General features: G+C 42.9%; 1 protein-coding gene and 1 pseudogene across 4 annotated transcripts in view; one reads left to right on the top strand and one right to left on the bottom strand.

Moving 5' to 3' along the window:
- EXOC6B (exocyst complex component 6B) overlaps positions 1–20,768 on the bottom strand; it is a 537,234-nt gene that overhangs the window by 473,466 nt on the left and 43,000 nt on the right. The gene's annotated exons all lie outside the window — the stretch shown is intronic.
- LOC118669367 lies at positions 427–8,686 on the top strand (annotated as a pseudogene).

The raw sequence follows: 20,768 nt of genomic DNA, 5'->3' as shown, positions 1-20,768 counted from the left end.
TTAGTCCTAGAACATTTTCTTCTCATTAAGCTCCATAAAAGCATCATTGGTATTTTTGTTTACTGCAAAAGTTACAAATAAAGTTGGAAACCAGACTTGAACATGATGTTGAAAGATAAATTGCAGAAGGTCAATAAAAGTTAAAAGCCCTTCCTTACTGCAGTTTGTCTATCAATGTAATTCAGACCTTACTATGGTAATGTGAATGCTGTGAGCACATAAAAGTGAAAGTAGATCACTGCATATCATCGATGATAGGGGAACATGTGTTAGTTAATGAAATCTAAGTTGTAGGCTATAGCCAAATGATTTTGTATTGCTATAGGTGACCAAATACATTCATTCAAATCCTTTTTCACCTTTGCAGATACCAAAATACCCAACTGACTTCACCAAGATAGCCCATGCAACCAAAATAATGCTGTGATGGAGATCTCCCTCAAGGCAGAAAGGGAACCCCGCATTTCTAGAATGGCTATTCTCAGAGGGACAAAAGCAGAGTGGAGAAGTTTCAACTGGCACCTAGCCAAAGAGCCTACTAAACGCCTGGTACTGGTTAAATGTAAAGGAAAGTAGAGAAGGGGACTTGTCATAAACTGTCACTCAAATCAATAATAAATTATTAGGAAACAGGGAGAAACTAAGATGGCGGCATAGATAAACACGGGGAAATTGCTGCCTCCCACAACAATTGAAATACGTCAAAAACACAAAACGGACATCATCCAGAACTACAGGAAGGATGGCTGGGTGTAAATTCTACAACTAGAAGGAAAGAAAAGCACACTGAGAGCCAGAGGAGCTGCGGAAGTAAAGTGCAGAGGTAGGGGGCTCGCGCGGGTGGAAAAGAGCTGGCACCTGAGGACGCGGCTGTCTTTTTGAAAACGGAGGGAGTCACAAGCTCCCGATGGCTCTGAACTCCGGTTCCAGGAAGTCTCTGGGGACCCAGGACTCATACGGGGAGAAACTGGACTGCTGGGCAGCAGGCGAACTTGAGGGCGGCTTTCCCTCAGAGGTGCTTGCAGCCGTTACCGGGACACTGAGACTCGCGACTCCTTAGGGCAGGGGTGAGGCTCCGCCATAGCTGCTTGCTCCACCCTTTGATTCATTGAGACCCCGCCCCATCCAGGCTGCAGCAGAGGCTTTTGCATATGAATGCCCCGGCCCTTTGTAACCTGTAATTACCTAACTGCAGCCTGGCCAGACAGACCCAGAACTTCCAAGAGAAGGCCCAAGGCCCCACAGCGGCTTGCATTGCTTCACAGCTGAGCCTCATCAGGGCCAAAAAAGGAAGGGGAATCTGCAGTTCTCTTCGTAGTTCCTGCTGTGTAACCTCAGGCAGAGGCTAAATTAGCACCTCCTTAGATCCAAGAGCCACTGTACCCAGTGGTCAGAGGGGGACCATCCAGATCACAACTCCTCAGATCCATAAAGGACACACTCAGGGTGCAGTCTCAGTGAGCACCAAAGCCCCACTGAAGCAAGTCTTGCCCCAGAAGGGTGTCTCCAGCACAGAAGTTCTCCCACTGCAGACACAGCTGATTCTCACTGCCAATTGGCCTGGAGGTCAATTCCTCCCAGTGATCCTACAACAACCAAGGCATAGCTACCTCAGGTAACTGGGGAGGCTGAGCCACTGGGCCCTACAGGACACCTAGCACACAAAGCCACTCTATCAACACAGGGAAGCAGCCAAAATGCGGAGACAAAGAAACAGGTCACAAATGGCAGAAATGGAGGAAAGCAAACGACTGGATATAGAGTTCAAGGCCACGTTTATAAGGTTTTTCAAGAATTTTATGGAAACCGCTGATAAATTTAATGAGTCCCTCAATAAGTATAGTGAGACCCTGGAGGACATGAAAAAGGACCAACTAGAAATTAAGCATACACTGACTGAAATAAAGAATAATTTACAGAGATCCAACAGCAGACAAGAGGATCCCAAGAATCAAGTCAAAGATTTGAAATACAAAGAAACAAAAAATACCCAACCGAAAAAGAAAAAAGAAAAGAGATTCCAAAAATATGAAGATAGTGTAAGGAGCCTCTGGGACAACTTCAAGCGTACCAACATCAGAATTATAGGGGTACCAGAAGAAGAGAGAGGGCAAGATATTGAAAACTTATTTGAAGAAATAATGACAGAAAACTTCCCCCACCTGGTGAAAGAAATAGACTTACAAGTCCAGGAAGCACAGAGAACCCCAAACAAAAGGAATCCAAAGAGGACCACACCAAGACACATCATAATTAATATGCCAAGAGCAAAAGACAAAGAGAGAATCTTAAAGGCAGCAAGAGAAAAAAACACAGTTACCTACAAGGGAGTACCCATACGACTGTCAGCTGATTTCTCAACAGAAACCATGCAGGCCAGAAGAGAGTGGCAAGAAATATTCAAAGTGATGAACAGCATGAACCTGCAACCAAGATTACTTTATCCAGCAAAGCTATCATTCAGAATAGAAGGTCAGATAAAGAGCTTCACGGATAAGAAAAAGCTAAAGGAGTTCATCACCACCAAACCAGCATTATATGAAATGCTAAAAGGTATTCTTTAAGAAGAGGAAGAAGAAAAAGGAACTCTTACCATTTGCCACAGCATGGATGGAACTGGAGAGCGGAGAAATACCACATGATCTCACTCATTTGTGGAATATAATGAACAACATAAACTGATGAACAAGGACTGATCCAGAGACAGAGAGGCATTGATTGGACTGTTGGGCTTTGGAGGGAGGGTAGGGGAGGGTGGGGGTAAGGGGGAAAGATCAACCAAAGGACTTACATGCAGGCATATAGGCCTAACCAATGGACACGGACAACGGGGGTGGGGGTGGGGGGTGGTGAGGGCACGAGCGGGGGGGGGGGGGGGGGTAGAGGGTAACGTGGGGACAAGGACACATATGTAATATCTTAATCAATAAAAAATATATTAAAAATATTATTAGGAAATAAACTAATGAAAGCAAGGAAACTTCAAATTAAGGATATAGAGACTGCCATAACCATGATAGTGTCACATGGTTAGAAAAATTAATCACCCTAAGTAACTGAAGACACAACACCTGTTAGTGGCTTCACTTTGTCCTCTGTATCAATTTGAGTTAAAGTGCAATAAGACCTTATTCCATTGCAGCGTTCAGTGCTGGTCATGAAATCTGGCAGCTAAAAGTAGAATTATGGATGTTGCTGCCAAATAAAAATAATCCATCTACAACCTGATGATTCCCATTGAATCTAACCTAGGAAACACTGCATGGAATTCAAAGTGTCAAGTTTAACACTGAGACATGAAAACTTGGGGCTAAATGAAACTACTGATTCACTTAATATCTATCACCAACATTCCAATATACAAATCTATATCTCTATCTACCCTTATACTTGTGCCTTACTATTTCAATGAAATAAATATCCCACCTCAATATAAGACTAATCCTATATTCTAAATATCTCATTTATCCTCTATCCAGGAATGTTATTACTCCATCAATACTTTTTTTAATTTCTGTACCTTCAAATGTTTCATCTCTATTACCTTAAAAAAAACAACACAGCCCTTTTTTCCCCCCCTTTTTTTTTAAAAAAAGGTACTATTAAATTTAAATCTTTTTTCTAATAATTTTCCTCTGGTGTCACCTCTCTCTCTCTCTCTCTCTTTCTCTCTTCTCTCTCTCTCACACACACACACACACACACACACACACACACACACACATCTTTCTCTCTCTCTCTCTCTCTCTCTCTCTCTCTCTCTCTCTCTCTCTCTCTCTCAGTTAAGATTCTTAAAAGAGCAATCTACACTCACTGCCTCCATTTCCTCAAATTGGACTTGCTCTTCAACCCTGGGTAACCTGTTTCTTTCCCACATCATGCCAATAAACCAATTCTGGCTAAAGTCAAAGAAGCCTGCTAATTGTCAAATCAAATATTCAATCTTCAGTTCATCATTTACTTGACTCCTCTTTTATATGTGCCAACAGCTAACCATTACTTCTTTCTTAAATCTCCACTCCCAGAGCTTCCATTTATATTCCTTCTTAGTCTCCAATAAATCTTCCTTCATATCTTTTCATGCCTCATACATACTCACTCAGAGATATCAATATTTCAGCTCTCATTATTATTAGATATCTTTGCTTCTCAAAACAATAACACCAGGGCATATCTCTGCCAAATCCTATAAACCTCAATATCTAACCACCATTCATCTCAAAAACATCTCAACTGCATGTAAGAAGTTGAAATCATTCATTAGCTTTCTACTCAAACCTGTACTTCCCTCCTATATTCACCATCTCAAGTACCACCAACTACCGAGTTATTCAAACTATGCATTAGTTTTTAAGAAATATATGTTAACCTTCATTCCTCACTCCCTATCTCATACCTCAATCCAATTATTCAGTAAGACCTACCAATTCAAATTCCACAAGGTCTCTTCTGTGCTATTCTTCCTCCCTATCCTCCCCTGCCTTGGCTCATTATCTCTCTTGGTTCAACTCTTTTCACCTTTCTTTTTATTTCCCTAACAATCCACCTTCAATACTTCTTTCACAGTAATCTCCTTTAAATTAAATCGTGATCATAAAGAAAACACACACACACACAGCCACACACACACATACATACATACACACACGGCCACACACACACACACCACTTTAGGATTAAGTCCTGCCTCAGGATCAAGTCCAAAGTCCCTAGTTTAGAAGACCCTTACATGTACCAATTTATCTCTGAATGCTCCCCACATTCAGTCTACAACTCTACCTCAAGTTCCTTGAGTGTATTATATCCCTCTGCCCAGAATATCCTCACTAACACTTTATCTGGAAAATTCTTACTCATCCTTCAATATCCAAATCAAAACTCACTCCTATAAAACCTCCCTCCTTAGGACAACTACTATACACTGAGAAGCTCCCCCTCCTTACCAACAAGGTAGAACCTAAGAAACTGTTTGCAATCCACAGAGAGTTGAAGTTTGCACTCTTTGGAGGCATTTACAGCAAACAGCATCATGAGTCATTCTTTGAATATTCATATTGAAAAATACTTTTTCCTACTTAGTGATATACTGATATTAGGCATCTTTTCCCAAAAGAGGCCAATTTCATCTACAATAAAAATATTTTGCAGTATGTAATAGTCTAGTTTTTTTAGGAGTATATTTTAAAATTATGTTTAAAAATGAATAAACAAAATCTGTTGAAGCACCTAGCCCTTTCTTGATAAAAAGTGATACAAGTATAGTAACCCTTAACAGCCATAGTATTCTCATTTACCACCTGGCCCTCACTTTAACACTGTACAGATTTGAACTGGCCTTGAACCTATGAAACCATGTGTGGTTGAAGTAAATTTCACCAGAAATACTATCATCCTATTTTACATAAAGTTCATGAACAAATGCCTAGTATTATTCCAGAAATGAATGGGCACCACCACTAATGACTTTTACTGGTGGAAAGCTGAGTTTATATTCTGTTTTGAAATGGTTTTTTGTTCATATTTTTGAAAGGGCACTACACTGAGCACTCTACACTATAAAGATTTATTTACATGTCTATCTTCCCTACAGGACCATGAATTCCTTGAGGATCTACACCTGGAACAATGCCTGTGTCCCACAGAGAAGGCATTATAAAATGACAAAGAGCTAAAACAGTGCTCAAAATGTTTCAACATTTAAATCTTCTCCAAAGACAAGCACTAGAGTTAATAATAAACATTCTTACCTAAAAAGTAAATTTAAGTTCTAGCAGTGCAAAAAAAATTGGTACTTCAGCTAGATGCTAAATAGAAGGAGAATAAGAGAAATAAAAGGTAGAACTTAAAAGGTTCAAGAAAACCTACTGTAGAAGAGAAGTGTCTGGGAATAATTTATTTCCCTAGCTCTCCTCTAACCTCCTCTGGAAGCTAGAAGAAAGAAGACGATTAAACTGCAACAAGACCTGGCTCTGAAGGGAATGGGTTTCTCTGGGCCTTGCTGCCAATAGAAGGGGGAGGGTGACAGCAGTCCCTAAGGGCTTTTAGAAAAAAATTGATTCCAGGTGGAAATTTTTTATGGTACTGTGTAAACCTGGAGCCATTTTTTGCTTTCCTTCTCAACTACTGATGATTAAACCATAGGCAATCAAGCTGCAACAAAGGAAACAGGTAACTCCCAAACATCATGGTTATATGCTCCTTACCAACCTAACTCTCAAAGGAGAGAAAAAATTTATTGACAAAGTCTTTTCTTTCTTTTTTAAGGGGAAAAGTGGGAAAGTTTGTTTTTGGTAGAACATAAAAGTAGTCAAGAACTCTACATCATACTGATAAACATCATTCCCATACTAAGACTAGACACATAATATACAGTCATGGAGAGCCAATCAATGCTAAATGTCCTATTACTTACCAAATTTTCATTATTTTGACCTGGATTAAGTGTTCTATTAAATGGTTATCATAGAGTGAAATCCTACCACACACCATGTGGAACAGCTAAGTCAATTTATACTTATCATCGTTCTGAAAAAAGTTGGAGGTGTATGTCTGAGTTTTCAATCATGGCTCAATTATAGGAGAAGGGGTAACTTATAGTACCAACTCCTAAGAAAATCACAGAAGTAAAAACTAAAAGCGTTTCCCTTAAGATCAGGAACAAGACAGGGAGGTCTGCTTTCACCACTCTTATTCAACATAGTACTAGAAGTCCTAGACACTGATCAAACAAGAAGAAATAAAAGGCATCCAAACTGGAAAGGAAGAAATAAAACTGTCATTATTTGCAGATGACATGATATTGTATATAGAAAACCCTAAAGACTCCACCAAAAAAAACTATTAGATCTAATAAATGAATTTGGCAGAGTACTAGGACACAAAATTAATAACCAGAAATTGGTGGGACACAATTTCACTGTTGAGAGCATTAGAGTCCAGTAACCACTGAAATAAGTCATTGGAGTACTGAGGGCGTGGGGTGTCCTTTGTAACTCTGGAGAACTTAATATCTGGAAGCAGGCCCCAGAAGTTGCTGAAAACTTGCCATGCAGGGCCTCTGTGAGGCTTGCCCCATAACTATCCAGCTCCAGGCATAGGAGACAACAGTCAGGCCAATTATGAGGACATTGATGTAAATCCTCAAAACTGTCTTCCTCAAGCAGTTAGAATAGAATGCTTTGTGTTCAAATATCAACACGCAAAAGAGACCCACATGCTAAGAAGAAAACACTTCCCCCTTCCCCCACCCCCAAATATGCTGACTTTCAGGAAAGATAGGGAATATCTGATTTAGATACAAGCAAGATTATAAATAGTTCCTGCATTAAATAAGAGGAGCCCAAAGTAGTAAGAGGGTAATAACACTAAATCACAGTAACAGAAAGACTCTGGGATGAAAGCATATATAACCTGAGATAAATGAAGACATGAAGGGGATGAAATGAAAGAGCACATTCAGTGGCAGATGATATCAATGCAGATTGATAAAAGGAAAGACAATCTACAAGGAATAGGCATTCTGCTTAGAAAGGGAGCAATAATGAAAATCGAATAAAGAAAACTCCCAATTCGAGGAAAACACTTCTAATTGAAAACTGAGAAGGATCACACTAGCTAAGAAAAATAAGTGAATAGAGATGAATTACAACATGATGTAATGAAATTTTACATTTTGAAGATTAAGAATACATACCCAGCCCTGGCTGAGTAGCTTAGTATGTTAGAGCGTCGTTGTCCCAATACACCAAGGTTGTGGGTTCAATCCCTGATCAGGGCACATACAAGAATCAAACAATGAATGCATCAATATATAGAACAACAAACCGATGTTTCTCCCTCTCTAAATAAATGAATAAAAAGAATTTTCAAGAATACATACTGAAATCACTCATTCAGAATAGAAAAGACACCAGAATTTCACTTCAGTAATAAAATGATACAAAAGAAATGCTCCTACCAGGACTTAAGATAAAATGACCAGGCCACAAGTATTATATACCCAGCCAAGATTAAAAAGATAATTTCAGATATGCTACCCAAGCATTTATTCTATTTAAAATGGCATATGTAGCCCTGGCCAGTTTGGCTTAGTGGATAAAGCATCGGCCTGAGGACTGAAGGGTCCCAGGTTCGATTCCAGTCAAGGGCACATGCCCCGGTTGTGGGCTCGATCCCCAGTAGGGCGCATGCAGGAGGCAGCCGATCAATGATTCTCTCTCATTCATTGATGTTTCTAACTCTCTCTCCCTCTCTCTTCCTCTCTGAAATCAATAAAAATATATTTTAAAAAATAAAATTAAAAATAAAGAAAAATTTAAAGAAAAAAAATGGCATATGTACTCTTATCCAAGTAAGGATAACTGAATTAAGTAGTAAGAACTGAATATAAATATGGATAAATCACACCAAAAAAATAAAATTAACGCCCCTCCCCCGCCCCCACATCCTCCTCGCTGTTTTAAGTTGCTGTGCTGGCCACCACACACTCTTCATGCCTAGTAGCCATGCCTCCCAAAAACTGAGGAAATCAATGACTTCCTGTTCTCAGCCAGGAGAAAGGACACTAAATGTGTCAAGATGAAGAAAAGTAAGATATCTTTATACCTTGGTCATCACAGACACAGGGCAGGCAGAGAAACTGAAGCAGTCCCTGCCCTCAGGTTTGGCAGTGAAGGAACTGAAATGAACCAGACACGCTGAACCAAACTGTATTAAAATTTTAAAAATTAAAATTACGCATGGAAACCTAAAGCTCATAAATATTATTTCTATAATAAAATACATAAAAATTCAAAAATATGAAAATTAATTATGTAAAAATTGATGTGATTTATAACCCAAGATTAAAAAGTAATATGAAATTAAAATAATAAAAGTACCACATTCCTAATATTTCCTGAAAGAGACATTTTAACTAGACCTAATATTTATAGAGGAAAAACTAATGTTTTAATTATTAGATTACTACAGATTTATGATAATTTAGACCAAATATTTATCTTCCAAACAACTATAATGAAAGCAAATAAAGCATTTTCTAGCAAGATAGTAGTACGCAATTTTTAAATGATAGCAATAAAATAAATTATCATTAGGTTGAGAAAATTCAGACACTGTCTGCATAAGTAAAATTGGCTTTAAAACAAAATTTGAAAATTGGATACATACAGAGGGACATTCAAAATGATACAAGACAGTTTTTCATTAACAGATGAAAAACTATATTCAAGCAAACATAGATATATTGTTATCAAAGTAAATTTAAAGCAAAAAAGTTTAAACCAGGGTAAAAATGTTGTTTTATATTGCTAAACTCAGAATTAATAGTATAGTGGTATTGAAACTTTAAGCAAGGGGAAATAAGTAGAAATACAAGAGAAAGTAAAATTTTAAAATAACATCAGCTCATGGTAAGTCACACACGTAAATATATATAGAATATCAGGATACTTAAATAATGTAGTATATCAAATTGTTTACTTGGAGAGAACATTTACAGAAATATTCATGCATCATCCACAAAATGATTATTTAAGATTCCATAAAGTATATTTAAAAACTTATCCTCAAGTAGTTTATCCATATTCTCATATCACAAGCATTAAAGATCTAGGTTAGGTTTTTTTTGGTTGTTGTTGTTGTTGTTGTTAATCCTCACCCAAGGATACTTTTCTATTGATTTTAGAGAGCGCGGATGGGAGGGAGGGAAGGAGGGAGGGGAGACCAGAATGTAAACTGAGGCGAGAAAGAAAGCTGCAGAGCAGGTCAAGGACGACAACCTGTGCTGTCACTCAGGGGACACTCAGGAGCACTCAGTGCTGGGTTTAATGCTCCATTGTCACCATTCTGTGATTCTTAATAACTTTACCTTAAAACTCAGCTTTGCAAGTAAAGTTTATGGAGACAATGGAGCATGCGCATGAGGGGATGTGGGCAATATGAGTACCTGCTTTTCCCTTCACAAACAGCATTTGGAAAACCCCATGGCACAGAATTCCCATGGACCCATGATGGTGGGAGTTCAGTGAAATTTATTTCTGGGGGGTGGGGGAGGGATGATATTTTAGACTTTATTATTCAATTATAACTTACTAAAAAAATATTTCTATTTAACATTCACAAAACTATGGAAGTCTAAAAGACCTTCAAGTTCTTTACCCACATTTATGTAAGTTGGATTTGAGGACATATATGATCCTCAGTGTAAACGTCTGGGCACAAGCAAAATTTCCAGGGAGTATTTCAGACTTGCAACGTAGTGGACCTGGTGAGACCAAAGTCAAAGTCTCCAACATTAAAGGAGACCCAGCTAATATCTGGGTTACAGATGAAACACGCAGAGCATGCATTACGGTAAATAAATATATGATATGTTAAAAGGCAAACTGGAAAACAGGCTAGGAGAGTAGGGCAGAAGGACCTAGAGGCCCAGAAGAGATGGAGGGAATCTGCTGGGCTGGTTGGGGGGCAGGACCCACCCCCACTCTCAGAAACCCTCTGTGACTCCACAGTGCTCTGTGATGCAGGCCTGGCTATAAAGCCAAGAGTCGGAGCTCTCAGTGCTCAGTTGCTTTAAGCAGCGTTGTTGTTCGGAAAATGGGACTCAGTCTATTTCTGAATAGCCTTCTAGAGTTTTATCTGAGCTTCTTCTGCTCAGAATGTCTGTATGGTAACCTCAACATCATTTCCATCTTGGTGTTGAGCTTGTTGCTCTTCTTCATTTTCTTCGTGGGAATTCCATCCATCCCAACTTTCTGGAAAAATGCACATACCCAAAAGGTAAGGAACCCTGAGTGAGCGAGCCCCCAAAGAGTTCTCCACTGTTGTTGCCATTTCGATTCCCACATTTCTAAATGAGTCTGGATGAGTCAGAGAGACACTGAAGATGGGACATCTGAGGAGAGAACAGAACATCGCTTTTCTAGGGGAAGAGACCAGGCAGGGCTAGGGGTTCAGGGAGGACTCAGGCTTCCATCTGAATCTCACAGACCATCGGGGTGTGGTGACAGGTTTCTGGCTCCAAACACAGGGATTCCCTAGTCCTGGATCCAGTTATTTAGAGACATGGGAGTCTCTGTAGGACATCAGAATTAACCAGCACTTCATCCTGAGTCATGCTGCCCTGGCAGGCATCACTTAACCAAGCCTTTGTGTTGGGCTGCTAAGCTGGGAGTGCTGAGCCTCTGAGAGCCTCTGAGTGAGGAGAGGCTGCAGCCTGAGCACCATCAGGTTACTGGGTCCTATCTGATGGGACAGAGATTGACTGTAGGCCTCAGATTATATGCCGACCTTGAGCAGAGGACCTCTGAGTATACCAAGTGTGGACCCCATAAACAAAGTCCTTCTTTTGAGTTTTTAAAAAAGGAAAAATTAAAAACATTTTAAAGCTTTAAAAATGGTAAAAGGAACACAAAGTTCTATTAGTTAAAATGTATTTGGTTGGCTCAGAGAGACATTATTCTTAGATAGTAGTAAATGTCTGAGTTTCCTAGGGGGAGGAGGAGAGAAATGAGGCCTAATCACCCATTTATTCCTTTTTGTTCTCAGCATCGGGTCAGAGCCAAGAGGAGAAGGAAAGGTGGGACACGGAAAGGTAAGGTTCTGCCTATTCCACCTGAGCTCCCCAAGGGTGACCCTTCTCTCTCCTTCCCATGAGGTACCAGGTCCACGGTCTCTGTCAGTTGGTAGATACAGCCCCTCTCATGAAACAGAGCCCTCAGAGGAGAGGCTCATGGAAAGACTGGACCTGAGATATTGCTCAGATTCCCTGCTCTGCTGTCCCTGGGTAAGCAGCAGTGAGGGACCTAGGCCATGGGTGTTGCCCAGTAGATGTCGAGAGTCAGAAGTTCTGTCTCCTGACTTTGAGAAAGTACTCTGACTTCAGGATGATCAGATTCCTCTTTGTTGTGACCATTGGCCCCTCTGCTTCAGAGTGGTTTTGAGCATCAAATGCAATCCTATCTAATAATAAACATGGTAATTAACCATAACTTCGCTACCCTTCCCATTGGCTAATCAGCGAGATATGCAAATTAACTGCCAACCAAGATGGGAACCGGCAGCCAGGCAGCTGAAGTGGACAGGAGGCTTGCTTGCTCCAGTGACGGAGGAAGCTAAGGTTCCCCGCCTGCCGCTGCCAGCCTCTGAACTGCTCTCTAAGAAACAATGTTACAATTATAGAAGCTAAACAAACTCCAGAAACCTGCTCTCAGCCAGCCGGGCCTCGGAGCTGGAGCTGAAACAGTGTTTCAAATATAGAACCCAAACAAACCCAGAGACCTGCTTTCAGCAGCCGAGGTCTCAGAGCTGGAGCCGAGCCTCAGAGCTAAAGCCGGCTCTCAGCTCCAGTGACAGCCATAGAAGGTAAATAAATCCCAGAATAAAAAAGAAAGAAAGGAAGGAAGGAAGGAAGGAAGGAAGGAAGGAAGGAAGGAAGGGAGGGAGGAAGGAAGGAAAGGAAGGAAGGAAGGAAGAAGAAGAAAAGAAGAAAAGAAAAAAAAAAAAAAAGAAAGAAAGAAAGAAAGAAAGAAAGAAAGAAAGAAAGAAAGAAAGGAAAAGGAAAGGAAAGAAAGAAAGAAAGAGAGAAAGAGAGACAGAGAGAAGAGCGAGAGAGGCTAGAGCCTAGAAGAAGAAGCTACCGAGTAGACAGAAAGCCCTCCCAAGTAAATCCCACTCCGAAAAACCAGTCAAACTCGCGTGTTTGGAGCTTCGTCCCCCCGCCAGCCTGAAAACGGCCCTCAGCCCCTCACCCAGACTGGCCAGGTACCCCAGTGGGGACCCCGACCCTGAAGAGGGTGTGACCAGCTGCAAACAGCCATCATCGCCTCATCCAGGCTGGCCAGACACCCAAGTGGGACCCCCACCCTGATCCAGGACACCCTTCAGGGCAAATCAGCCGGCCCCCACCCATGCACCAGGCCTCTATCCTATACAGTAAAAGGGTACTATGCCTCCCAGCACCGGGATAAGCGGAGCCGCGAGGCCTCCTGAACCCAGGATCAGCGGAGCCGTGAGGCCTCCTGGCCCCTGGAGCAGCGTGACAGGGGGCAGTGCCCAAACCCCCTGATCGCCCTGCGGCTCTGTGTGTGACAGGGGGTGGGGCCACAACCTCCCTATCCGCCCTGCTCTGTGTGTGACAGGGGGCGGTGTCCCAACCCCCTGATCCACCCTGCTCTGTGACAGGGGGTGGCGCCCCAACTCCCTGATCTGCCTGCTCTGTATGTGACAGGGGGCGGTGCCCCAACTCCCCTATTGGCCCTACTCTGTGCATGACATGGGGGAGCTCCCCAACCCCCTGATCCGCCTTACTCTGTGCATGACAGGGTACGGAGCCCAAACCCCCCAATGGGCCCTGCTCTGTGCGTGACAGGGGGCAGCGACCCAACCCCCTGATCAGCCCTGTTCTGTGCGTGACAGGGGGCGGCGCCCCAACGCCCCAATCGACCCTACCCTGAGCGTGACTGGGGGTGGCATCACAACCTCCCAATCCGCCCTGCTCTGTGCCTGACAGGGGGTGGCACCCCAACTCCCCAATTGACCCTGCTCTGAGCCCGACCAGGGGCTGCACCTAGGAATTGGCCTGCCCTTTGTCACCCAGGAGCGGGCCCAAGCCATCAGGTTGTTATTTCCCGAGGGGGTCCCAGACTGTGAGAGGGCACAAGTGGGGCTGAGGGACACGCCCCCCCCCACGCCAGTGCACAAATTTTTGTGCACCGGGCCCCTAGTAATACATATAAAAGTACTTTATCAATTAAGCAACACACAATGGTCAATTATCATTGACCATTTGATTTCATTTACTAATTCTTGAGTGTTTCACAGTCTATTATCCCAATGGTCTCCCATAAAAGGACCCCTGTGTAATGCCTATGTGTCTACCTTCCTTACATGTAACTCACTCTCCTGGTTCCCAGGTTCAAGACATTACCACAGTGAGGACGACGAAAGGGAGCTGATTTCTTTCATGAAAAGGTGACCAGTCTTTCCCCATTTTCCCTGGTCTCTCTATAACATGTTCTGTGCAATTCCAGGGATTCGGTGGAGCCTTCCCTAGTCATGGGAAAGGTTGCCATAGGAAGGGGAATGTGAGTGAATGCTTGGGATGAGTGCAACTGAGTGCATTATGAAGTCATAGATGTGGAGTCAGAAGGGGCAGCAGGCTTCAGGTGGCCCCACCCTCACCAGGACCTCCTTTCCTTATTCTGGTCCTGGCTGCATCTTTTTACCTCTTGTCTCCTGCAGCACCCTGGGACAGAATTATGACATCACCCGCTTTCGTCAACTTTTATGTCCAGACTCCTCCTGTGAGGTGTGTAACAATGCCGCCACTGAAATCAATGGGCTTTATTTAAAGGCTTTGGAAGCTTCTACTCCATCTGTGTCTCCTGTGGCTTCCACAGCTCCTGTGACAGCTTCTGTGACTAAGCCATCATTCAATCAGTCCTCTGCTTTCTCAGGAGTCCCTCCAGGAGAACTCATACCAACTCCACTGCCTGAACCTTCCCAACCATCTCCCTCCATTCTCCCCTCTAACTCAATGACAACCTTGGGTAATTTTCTGTCACCCTCACCACCGGGTCAAACTCTGCCTCCAGAGACAGTGCACCATTCCTCACCTCAACCCAAAGACCTGTGCTCTTCGACCTTGACACAATATGATTTACATCAAGGGTTTCTTGCCCTCCGTTCGACAAAGATCTCTTTTGGGGCAGACCCTGAAGCCAAACTTATAGATCCTAGTCATCTCTTCTCAGCCCTGATGAGCATGACTCAGCACAGGAGTACATATATCCTAAGACCAGGGAAGACAACTTAAAGAAAAACCTTTCTTTAAGGTTTTTAAATAGACCCCAGCTATTCTGGGGTCTCCCAACTCTGCACAGCGAGTCCTTGTCCTCTGCTGTCCATGCATGCCTCTGGTGAATATTCAATTGTCTTCAATAGCATCTCAAATTCCTTCACAGACCAAGAATCCCCAGGACTTTCTGATTTACAATCTCCATCCTTGGCAGAGGTCCAACCTCAATCCTTGCCTCAAACCCTGCCTCAGTCCCAGCACTTACATCTCACTCAGATCCAAACCCAGGCCCACCTTCAATCCCCACTCCCAATCCTACCATCCAGTCCCATTACCCAGAATAAGGTCTGTGAAATGAATGCCCACATACCCAGTAATGAATCAGAATGTCACACCTCTTCTGAAACTGAACGCCTGGAATGCAATGTGTTGCTGAAAGAACAGGAAAGTTTGTGGGGTTTAACCTCTGTGGTTCAAAGTTCTAAGGCCCATGTTGCAATCTCCATCGATCCTGTAGAGTTTCCTCTTAGCAGTGAATTTCGAGATAAATTTGAGCATCACCTTAGAAAGAGGCTCATCCAACACCACCAGGGCCAGCCCTGCATGATCAATGGGTCTCTGTCAGTAATGAGGCCTCTGAGCAATTGCTCAGGCATACTTGAGTCAAAGAGCAGTTCTGGCCTCTCATGGATCTCTGTGGAGAAGGACCAGAGTAGTGAAAATCCAAATGTTGGATTGAGCCAACCAGGAAGCTTCTATGAGAGGAGCTCAGAAATGTTTCAAATAGAGGAGAATGAAGGGAAGGAGGAGGGACACAGCCAAGAGAATGATCCAAAAGTTCATCTGCTGAGTGAATCAAAGACCTCCTCACATAAGGATGTGGGAAGTGGCTTTGACATGAGTCTGTCAAGAGAAAACTCAATGGTTGCAGGACATAGCGTAACTCAGGGACAACTGGAAAATGTCCAGAAAGTACATGTGAGCAAAACGGTTGAGAAAATCAGTGAAAGCCAGCTTCCTGAAACTGAGCATAGTTCACAGCACACTACCAATAAGATTTCTTCCATAAAATTCCACACTGAATTAGAGCAAAGTAGTTTGCCATCATCAGTGGGTGGGGACTACCCCCTGAACACATCCCAGGAGCTTCCCTCACTTGAGTGCAGTGCACAGAAGATGCAGAAACCCCACATTACCAAGTTTCAGATGGGGATGCTGTCAGCCCTTCCCGCCAAAGTCCTTGAATCCAAAGAGTGCTTCAAATCGAAAGATACTTCATCTCATTCCTTGATCAATTCCAACTCTTCCTCCTCAACCAAACTGATTTCTGAGATGAACACCACATCTGGGGCCTTCATGCCCCTGAGAGGAAGCTCTGAATCCCTCCTTGGGGACAAAGTGGGAACAGAAAATGCAGCTGATGACCTGAATTTTCCTCTCCTTGACGCCTCACTTGTGGGCAAGAAAAGACATAAACCCATTGATATTCAAGGCACACTCGCAGAGGAAATCCAAAAAATTTTGAAAGCCAAACTGCCTCTTACAAACACCATTAGTGGCAAAAAAAAGTCAGATACATTCTCTGATAGCCAACATTCAACCCCCGAAGCTGCCTGCAAGGCAAGCAGGGACCCCACAGGAGACAAATAATAACGGTGCGAATTCTAATGACAGAGCAGAAATACAACAGGGCGCAAATAGGGAGAAATCAGAACCTGCTTCCAGGCCCGGCATGTCTAGGGAGATAGTCAGGGCTGAGAGGCGCAAAGCTCTTCAACCCAAAACTAGTGGCGTCTTGACAACCAGCAAGCCAGGAATCTCCCAAAAGATAAAGACACCACTGTGACCACTGAAAACCCACCATCTAAAATATCAGATCTAGCTCCTAACTTATCAGAACTTAGAAAGCAACTAATTGCTGAGATGAACTTGAAGTTGGAGAGCAGGAAGCATAGCCAGGCCCAAGGCCAACCCCTGGACATGTCCAGTGACTCAGACATCTTGACTTACAAAGCCCCCCTGACTCCTGCTAAGTGTATGTCCAATGTGGACACGGAGGTTCACCAGGTGCTGCATGTCCAATTGGAGGACAGCGGAGTCAGTCTGGAGAAGCAGCAGGAACCATGGCTTCCTAAGCAGGCATTGAGGTCCTGCCAGGATCAGAATTCCCCACCAGCTGTAAAGAAAGAAATCGTGTGCCCTCCCCCAGAGCCTACAGGCCCCAAATACAAGGAGCTTGGTGCTGGAGATGCACGACTGAGACTTTCCCAACCTGGAGGGAAGAAATTTCCTTCTCAGGACACCGCTTTAGAGGACATGCTTGGGAGCAAGTCTTTGCACAGCCTAACACAGATGGCTCCTTCCGATAGCCTTTTGCTAAATCAAATGAAGAGCCTTTTTCAAAGGCTTTGTCCTTCAATCAAATGTAAAATGCAAGAAACCACCCAGGAAATGGGAAGGCACATATCATCTGCACAGAGTAGAGGCCCACTACAAAGCAGAGCTCCCTTTACTGGAACTACCCAAGTTTATAGAGTCATGTCAGACATTGGGAAGTTCCCAGAAGAGAAACTGGGGCGCCGGCCTAGAGTAGTTACCACCTGCCCCCAAGAGCCCCTTCCCTCCGCAGCGCAGTCGGGGAAGCCTGTGCAGAAGGGAGCAGTGCAGGCCCAGGCAGAGCCAGTGCAGAGGCGTCATTTCCACCGCAGGGCTCCCTCCTATGACATGACAAATGCCGTGTCCGGCCGCCACACAGCTATCTTGGCTGGCCAGGGCTCTACCAATACTAGACATACCAGAAACGAGGACAGACCCCCCCCCAAAACGTTGTGGCATCAAAAGGTCAGCAAATATGTCAGAAGCACCCTCAATCTGTGCCCCTCAGGGGGACTCTCCTGGAGGCGCTGTGTTCAGAGATCAGCCTCCACGATTTAGACACACAATGCTGCTCTATAATTTCCAGGGGGGAACATTTCCCACCCCCAAGTAATTCCCTCCTTGTGGGGAATATTGACTTTCCTAATAAATGTGTCTGTAATAATAGTGATGTCTTCTCTGTGTCCTGAGTTGGGGACAAGGGTTTCTCAGGGCTTGTGCTTAAGGAAAGAAAGGAGTAAGTTCAGCTCCTACTGATTGCTTCCTTTGGCTTCCAAAAGTGACCGTTCCCTGGAGCTCTTGTTGAGAACTAGATACCATGTGCCCTCCCCCTAAGCCCACTTCCTCCCTGATGAGGTTTGAGGAGATGGGCTCTGTCTCCTTCCTCATAGCTTAGCCTTAAGGAACAGGGATAGCAGCCCACACCTTCCCCTTCAGGGAATGCTGTATGTCCTGGAAGGCAGCAGGGAAGACAGGCCTTCCACATCTGAAGAAGATCAAGGACGGGTATATTTTTCAGAAAGTGTTAGTGAAGAAGAGACAGTGGCTTAATCATTATTTAGAAGTCAGTGATCAGAGGATCCCACAGGTGGGTAAACCCTGAATAGGAGTGTTTGGGGGGGTATTGTTTTTCCCCTGACAAATGTGCACACACACACACCCTTTCTACAGCGGTCTAGAGGGAAGGCAAATCCACTTGTACAGACTAAAACACAAAAATGGAATGAGCGTCCTCATGAGCACTTCGGGTAGCTTTTCCAGTAAACCTTGTGAATCCTGAGTATAAATAGAAAAAACAAAACAAAACAAAAACCAAACAGAGCCCCCTTTCACTGCCACACTAGCATCTTCTTGTCTAGAGTTATGCCATTGGCCATGCAATGTCTGAAGCTAGAGATCAGAGAAAAAATGCAGAACAAAAAGGAACTAAAGGTGGAATGGGGCCCAAGGCAGGGGCCGTGAAGAGGTGAGCAGGCAGCGGAGGGTTGTAACATCCATGTGGACAAGCGGCCAATAACGCAGCCTCCCAGTTCCTACACCATCTCATCTTGGGGTCCTTTACTGCCGCTCCAGTGCAGTCACTGCCACACTGCAGACCTTATTACCAGGAACATTTCTGCCTCAGGAATAATATAGACTTTCCTTTGACCCTTGGGCCTCATCCCCTATCCTTCCAGCATAGATGCCCATTGTTAATTTTTCAATTTCAGGTCATTCATTTATCCACTCACTCCCTGTCAATCCACAAAGCTCTTGGCTTCCTCCCTTACTAAGGTAGACTTGATGGTCCATCTAGTGACTAACATTTCAAAAGCTCCAAGACAATGGGCCCCCCTTCCAGTTCCCTTTAATCCTTCCTACAAATTTCAACTCTGTGTTTTGAAATGGCTTGCTATAAGTAACTGACCACTACTAGATTAGATCTCACAATGGGTTCTACTGGTTCCATGGAACTATCTGGAACTCATTCATTCCACAAATAATGCTCCGATGCTTACATGTGAACAAAACAAATGGAGCTCAGTTCCCTGTTTCCTTTGTCTAATCTCTCTACAAAGCTCCTCAAATCCATGGCAAATCTCACTTTCCTCAAACTGAGGGCATCACCACTTGCTCAACAGATGCGCTGGGCCACTGTTCAGAGAGGAGCAAGAAGCCATGAGATGGGGACTTTTCAACAAAATATTAAAAACAACAACATTGTGTTTTCAAATATTTAGAAGAATTTTTCCTGTTATGCATGCAAATGACTTAAATGCAGATCAGATACACTTGTTTATCTCTTTCCAAAAATGCCATTAAAAGTAAAATATTAGAATAAAAGATGCTCAATATCACTAGCCATCAGAAAAAAATGCAAATCACAAGCACTGTGAGATAACAACAGACACACACACAAAAAGGCTAGAAGCAGTCTCGCTGAGAATGTCGAGAAGGCGGAACCCTCACACATAGCTGGCGGGAATGGAAAATGGCGCAGCCACTTTGACAAATAGTCTGGGCCATCCTCTAAATGTCAAACAGCAACTCCACCTCTAAGTACACACTCATGAGAAATAAAAACACATTTCCACACCAAACTTGTAAACAAATGCTCACAGCAGTAGCATCCAGTATTCATAATACTCAAAAGGTGGAAACAACCCACATGTCCATCAGCTGATGAATGGTAAATAAAATGTGGTATATCCATGCAATGTAATATCTTTTGGCAATAAAAACTATTAATACATGCTATAACATGGATGAACCCTGAAAGCATTATGCTAAGTGAATAAAGCCAGTCACAAAGGATCACATGTGATTCCATTCATATGAAATGTTCAAAACAACAAAACTAGAGAAATATAAAATACATTAGTGGTTGCTTAGGGCTGGGGGTGGGGGAAGAAAGGGGAGGAGAGATGACAACTAAAGATTGTAAGTTTTCTTTTTGAAGTCATGAAGATGTTTTAAAATTGACTGTGGGGATGTACATATCTGAAAATACTAAAATTATAAAATTATACACTTTAAATGGGTGAATTGTATGGTATTTGAACTATATTTAAACAAAGGATTTAAAGAGAGTAAGTACTTGAGAAGGACAAATAGGGGAAAGGATAAGACAAAAGATGTCAATACATTTCCGGACTCAGAGAGGGAATGCAGGCAAGAAATGTAAGGAAATGACACGGCTTCATTTCAGCAGTTTATAATCTAAAAAAAGGAGCTGTAGTGGTTGTAACTATGCAAGGATTAGCTGGCATAGGGAGAGGAAGTAAATACATATACAACATCAACAAAAACTACATTATTTAAAAAACTATAGAGATGCCAATAGGAACTTCAGTAAAAAGTTAGTAGATTTTGGAAAACAATCATTAATGTTTAATAGAAGGAAACATCAGTGTGAGTAAAACAAACAAACAAAAAACCACACACACACAGCCCAAAATGTACTGCTAAATATAATCACAATCGTGCTCAGAAGTTATGCTAAAGAGAAGCCCACTCCCGAATCAAAATGTGTTTGGTCCTGTGTTATGGACTGTGTTGTTACAATTGCTATGTAAACTAAAGAATTAAAAATGTTGTGGAAAGAGAAGGAAGTTGG

The sequence above is a fragment of the Myotis myotis genome, unplaced genomic scaffold (assembly GCF_014108235.1).
Source record: "Myotis myotis isolate mMyoMyo1 unplaced genomic scaffold, mMyoMyo1.p scaffold_m19_p_14, whole genome shotgun sequence".
Classification (NCBI taxonomy): Eukaryota; Metazoa; Chordata; class Mammalia; order Chiroptera; family Vespertilionidae; genus Myotis; species Myotis myotis.
This window is presented reverse-complemented; position numbering and strand designations above follow the sequence as displayed.